We start from the raw sequence: 6,133 nt of genomic DNA, 5'->3' as shown, positions 1-6,133 counted from the left end.
ACAGGAAATGGTTTCAAACAAATGCAAACTATCTCACAGAAAGATTAAAATGCAATCAAAGTGGTAAAATAAATAAATAAATAAAATGAAATTAAAACCCAGGAAGGAAAAAAAATCACTTCATGAGACACAAAATTCAATAAATATAGAAACACATAAGGGCGGGGATTGGGTGGGGCGGGGAGCCCCCTGCATTTTACAACGCACTGAAACAATTAGATTCCTCTGTATTTTATTGGTTTCACCTGAATGCACAGCGCAAATAAATAAATAAATAAAGCACACAGCCAAAGTGGCTCTTCAGTTTGTGGAAGGAGTGCACCCAAGAGAATAGAAACACCATCAGACTTCTATTCTAACACCAGAACGATGCTACTCGGTCCCCTCATGTTGAGAATCCTCTCAAACATCTTGTTACAAAGGATAAATCTCGTGTTTCTCTTTACAGACATTTATTTTCTTTGCAGAATCAGTAATCAAAGCAGATTTTTTTTTTCTTTCTGTATCACTGTCAGTGCTTGCGATGTTGCACTTCAGTCTGAACTGATGAATATTAATGGTTGATTACTGATTCTCTTTGTGCAAAAAAAAACACACACACACACACACACAGTGCTGTGGTGGATAAAAGCGTTGGACAATGGGATAAAGGATCAGTCAGTTTAGCGCATCTACGCTGCATTTCCAGCACTGGAATCTGGAATTAGCAAACCAAGCAGAGCAGATGTTAAATGATGTGAAGCAAAGGGCTGTAGAGAAGTCTTGTCTAAGACTGTTAGAAGCTGCCATCAATCTGACTCGCTCTACAAAAGAAAATGCATCTCAACATCGCTTTGGTGCAAACGCAGCGATTTGTTTGCTGTTTGTCTTGTGTTCAAACATGGTGTTTTGTCTTTATTGGCCTGATGTAATTGACTTGCTTTGTTGTATGATTTAATAATTGAGGTAGATCTTACTGGGGAGGCAAAATGATGGGAACATGTGGGCTGGTGTATTTGAATGAACCTCAGTCCAATTGGAATCAATCGGGAGCTACTTCTGCTTTTTTGCTCCGTTCAGTTCTTGGATATTTTGCATTTTGAGCGTCTGCGCATTCTTGCACTTCACCTATGGGGACTGTTAAAGTCTACCCACTTTTAACACGTTTTGCCCATTTCTGCTTTTAATGATGGGATATTTCTGAAGCAGCCTTGGCTCGTGATGAGTAATCCTAAAATCCCTTCCAACTCTGTGTTCGTTTTAAGCTACAGCCGAGCAACAAGCTTTCACAGCTGTCTCCCCTGCTCCACTTTAACAGGTACTGCGTGTCTGCCTCGGCCGCAGCCAACAGGACTGACGGGGGCTGACGAGCATGTCGCTCACTGAATCACAATGTCAAGAAACGGGGAGCTGGAGAAGAAAAGCAAAGCCGGGGAGGCGGTGGGGGGGCTGTCACACTTTGTGGCCCTCCTTCTCACTCTTACCCCCCTTCCCCTGCTTTCTTGTCTTCATGCTAATAGCTCGAGCTGAGCGAGAACACATCACATGGCACATGGTTAAAATCTAAATAATCAATAGTACAATCTCTCACAAACTCTTTTTCGTGTACGTATTGTTGGTGCAGATCAGTCCAGTCTCAGGAATGGATTATGGATGAGGGCGGGGTGGGTCGGTGGGTGGGTAATTAAAGCTCAGAGTGCAGCAGCAATAAACAAACTAAAGCATGGAAGGAGTCCAATCCTGGCCTGGACCTCCTCGATAACCGGCTACCTCGGACTCAGGCAGCCGTGTACGCTGCAGCGTGAACTGTGCACGGCACACACAGAGAGCGATGTGACCGGCTTGAATCACACCTCCCACCCATTTGATTCATCTTTTAATTAGGCGTGAGAAAAACACTGAGAAAAAGGGGGAAGAAAAGGAGATTGGGGGGTACAGAGAGGGGAAGAGAGATTTGTAGTATTGAACTGATGTGGTGCTATCTTGCTCTAACTTATCTTGGTTCTGCCAGCCATGCTCACGAGCACTTAACCTTGCAGGGAACACAACCCATCACCACTTTACAAAATGTTATATTCGCCTCTCCTACACCACTCCTAATCATTGCTGTTCTTCACTGGGATGGTGTTGGTACCGGTGACTAACACCGTCCTACAGGCAGGATTCCAGGCCTTGTAGCAGACATCTCATCATTCGGACTATGAATTGACCAGATTGCTGCAGACGACTTCCATAATACATATTCCAGTGATAAGAAGTGAGAAAATCATGGATTGCACATCTGTGTTAATTACATATCTGACTCCTTCAAAGGTTGCTTCACGCTTGCCATCCCTTCCAAATAAGAGAAAGCACGATTACGTAACCTTTGTGTGGAGTTTGATGCTCGGTGTCTCACAGCTGCGATAGAGGCTACTCACAGTCCATGCTCACGTGTACACGCCATGGCCTCTGCGTGTGTTTTGTTTCTGTCAGCATCCTCATGAGCAGCCATTGTTGAATCCTGCAGAGGCCGCCTAAATAACTCGCCTGAAAAATTAATGCATCACTTAACTGCATTTTTTGTGTGTGTGTGTTTGTACGATATTCAGGAAACACAGGTGCAAACCCTGCTTGGTGGCAAAATGTTTAATTGATGTGACGATGTGCTGAAAAGAGAAGAAGGAGGTGGACAATTTCAAGTGTTTACCGGAGCAATCAGCGAGTTATTATTTAGGTTAAACGAGAACAGAAACAACCCCGCCACGTCTGAGGAGGTATAAAATTATATACTTTGGTACAACTAGAAATAAAATGCGAAGCAATTATCCAGTATTAGATGCTGGTAAACTGTTTGCAAAAGCTATTATCAAACAAGATCAAATATTACGGTTGATACGCTGTGTTCCTGCTCCTGCCAAAGTGGCTGGATGATACAGTACGAGAGGGAAGTGAGCGTGGCTGCCAAGCTGACTCTCCCCAGGTGAGTCCCAGCAACGAGCTGAGAACAAGCTGCTTTGGCTAGACCGGCCAGCAGCCTTCCTCTCCCACCCCAAAGCTGCCTGACTTTTCCACATGGGCCAGGGAGCAGGTGGCCCCAAGCCGCAGGATGAGCCTGCAGCCCTGCAGTGGAAAATCTCACCCAGCAAACCTGCTTCTTGTGTGCCAGGCTCAGTCTGCAAAGAAATAAAACTTTTTTTTTTTTTTTCTTATCAACCCGCTGGTCTTTCTGAAGAAAAAAATGATAAAAACTGGAAAAAAAAAATAAAATAAAAAAACAATTTGTTTCAAGGGCATCCAAAAGCAAATGCTAAACTAGTGCCATTAATTTTCTATGAGAGTTTAATTATTTTTGTATTTTCAGTTCACCGTTCCACTCCTTTCCTTCCAGGCCTCCGTCCGCATATCTCTGTCTCCCCTCGACAACTAGCACACCCCCACTGCCCATGGGAAGAACAAAAAATAAATTTAAAAAATAAATAGAGGGAGCATTCAGATGGCCAAATTAATGTTTGCAGACGATAAGCGAGCTTAATAAAACGCTGACAATCACAACACTCACCCTGCCAACCAGAATTGGATCGCGTCCAGAAAATTCCTCCAGCACAAACATTTGATTCCAAACCCATCCTCTCTTGGCGCGGCTCAGTAATCTTTGTCCTTCACCAAGACCGCTCCCCGCCGCCACCGCCACGGGGCCACTGGTTTGTCTACTTCTGGACTGGCCTGTGATGGGAGCCATGGAGATGGAAGGAACACAAGTAATCCACACCAGCAGCAAGGATATCCACAGATCCACCAGCATCTCCTCAGACCTCCTTGGCATCCTGTCGTCGTGTGATTTTTTTTTCTTTTTGCTCGTCTGTTTTGCTTTTATTTGTTGGGCTTTATTAAGCTTTTATTTTATTTTACTTTTAATCGGTGCCTATCTCGCCACCTCCTCCCCTCCTCCTCTTCAGATCAACAGCTCCTTCTTAGATAACAAGAAAAGGTTACTTGTGTCCTCTTTGAACGGCAGAGCCTGCATTCATGGTGCGATAAAGGTCACTTGCATGGCTTGGCGTGCCTCCATAGCAGTTGGTGAAGGGGGAGGGGGGGCGAGGCTCGCAGCGCAGCATCCATTTGGTGTTACTCCGAGAGGGAGACCTGAAAGGAAGCAGTTGCAGTTTGTTAGTTGTCTCTTAGACTATGTGAAGTTGTCAGGGGCTTGTGTAGGGTCGAGTCAAACAAACATTTGAACAAGTCACATGTGGCATGCTGAGGAAAAACCTGCAGGGTATTCTCATTTAAAACCAGGAAGCCAACATGTCTGTCTTTACATATTCATTTATTTTACAAATGCTGTCCCTGTGCCTGCCTTGACCCCCTTCATCCCAATCTCAAGCCGAACAACAAATGCTTTTTGAGGCATCAGATTGCTTGGCTGTAATCTGATGTTTGGGAGGGAGATTATTGCAGCGAGATGTTTTAAGGAAATCACATGTTCCTTTTGAGATTAACGACATGACAATGGTTGTCGCAGGCAGATTTGTCCTCGTGCAGATAGCTGCGGGTTCAGGCAGAGACAGGATGGCTGCAGGTGAGTCAACACGGCTGCGTCTCACTGATATCAAAGTAACACAGATGAGATCAGAAGGTGGGCTGAGAGGCATGTTTACTCACTCAATCAGATACAAAATATAACAGGAGCTGCTGCTTGTGATAACCATGGTCATCAATTTGTTTTAAATAATTTACATAACAAATCTGTAATTAAACAAGGCGTAACAGATGAAAAAGGGGGACGTGGATTACAGGTTGTTAGGACGTGTTTCAGCTGCTGTGTTGGGTTTGCAGTCTGCAGACACAAAGGCTCCGCTCAGAGTTGCAGGTGGGAATGATCTCACCGTGCCCACCAGCACACAATCACAAAACACCTCTGCTAACTTTTCCCCTCCACCTTTACACACACTGTTTCCTCACACACTGCCCGGTTTAATGTTGCCTATCTCCAAGGAAGACATCAGCCCTAATGGATATCCACGTGAAGTTCAGCGCACCAGCATAAAGACAACTAAAACACGCAGGGTAGAGATGTGACAGAACTTAGTCAATAGGAAACTGAATTAGACACTGAAATGTGGTCTGATCAGTTGAGATAACTTTAATAAGGAGCCGTTTCAGCACCGCGGGTGCAGGGACAGCTACCACGGTCACCGCGGCACGTGCAGCGGAGGAGCTGTCCAAGGTACACGCGTGGTAAAGGTTTCCAAATCTGAAGAGCCTAACAGGCTCCTAAAACGTTGTATCTTTCTAATACCTTGTTCTTACTTCCAGCATATTCTCCTTACCTAAAGTACCCCCCCGCTAATTGTGCAGATGTGTTTAATTTCCAGCCCGTTTTTTTTTTTTTTTTTTGGCGCATCAACTGTGGAGCCGGAGCGCACGAGCAGTTCGATGTAAAGAGATTTGATTCGACAGCCCCTGACTGGGAGAATAAAGATAAGCTCAAGTTGCAGACCGTTCTGCAGACTTGTTTAGTGGCAGCACGCTCGTGGAGCTGCTGCGCAGGACGAAACCTCACAGACGAGCCGCAGACGCAGGAAGAGAAGTCTAGTTTGATGGCCACCCGGCACCTTCAGTGGTTTTTTGTCACAGCCTCCACTTTCTGATGTGTTTTCATTTAACGGAATGTACTTACTCGTGAGATTCGGACCTTTTCCCTCTTCTGCATTGTCCAGAGGCTTGTTTCTCCTCCTGTTAAAAAATCGCCCAAAACTCATCCATGTGGCTCGCGTTCGGAAGGCGGAAACGGTGCCAAAACTGGCGTCTGAGCAAAATCCGTCCTGCGGTTTAGTCAGTGCTGGAGTGAGAGACAGAGGAAGAGACAGTGGTGGAGGCTCACAGGAGATCCGAGCTCGCCGGCCGACTGGAAAAGTGAGGAGGAGATGGAGGAGAGAGCTGCGCGCCGGAGAAGAGAGCCTCCCTCCACTGCGCTCATTGGGCTGATGAAGAGACGGGTCAACAGGCGCGCAAATGAGCGCGTGGCGCGAACACGCAGAAAGGTTATCATCCCATGCAGCTGAAGATAAGGGAAAAGTGTCAAAATGTTCTCAGAACGCTTACACACACACACACACTACATATATACATACATACATACATACATACATATATATACACATATATATATATA

The sequence above is a fragment of the Nematolebias whitei genome, chromosome 2 (genome assembly GCF_014905685.2).
Source record: "Nematolebias whitei isolate Nwh7 chromosome 2, NemWhi1, whole genome shotgun sequence".
Lineage (NCBI taxonomy): Eukaryota > Metazoa > Chordata > Actinopteri > Cyprinodontiformes > Rivulidae > Nematolebias > Nematolebias whitei.
Note: the sequence above shows the minus strand (reverse complement) of the source record.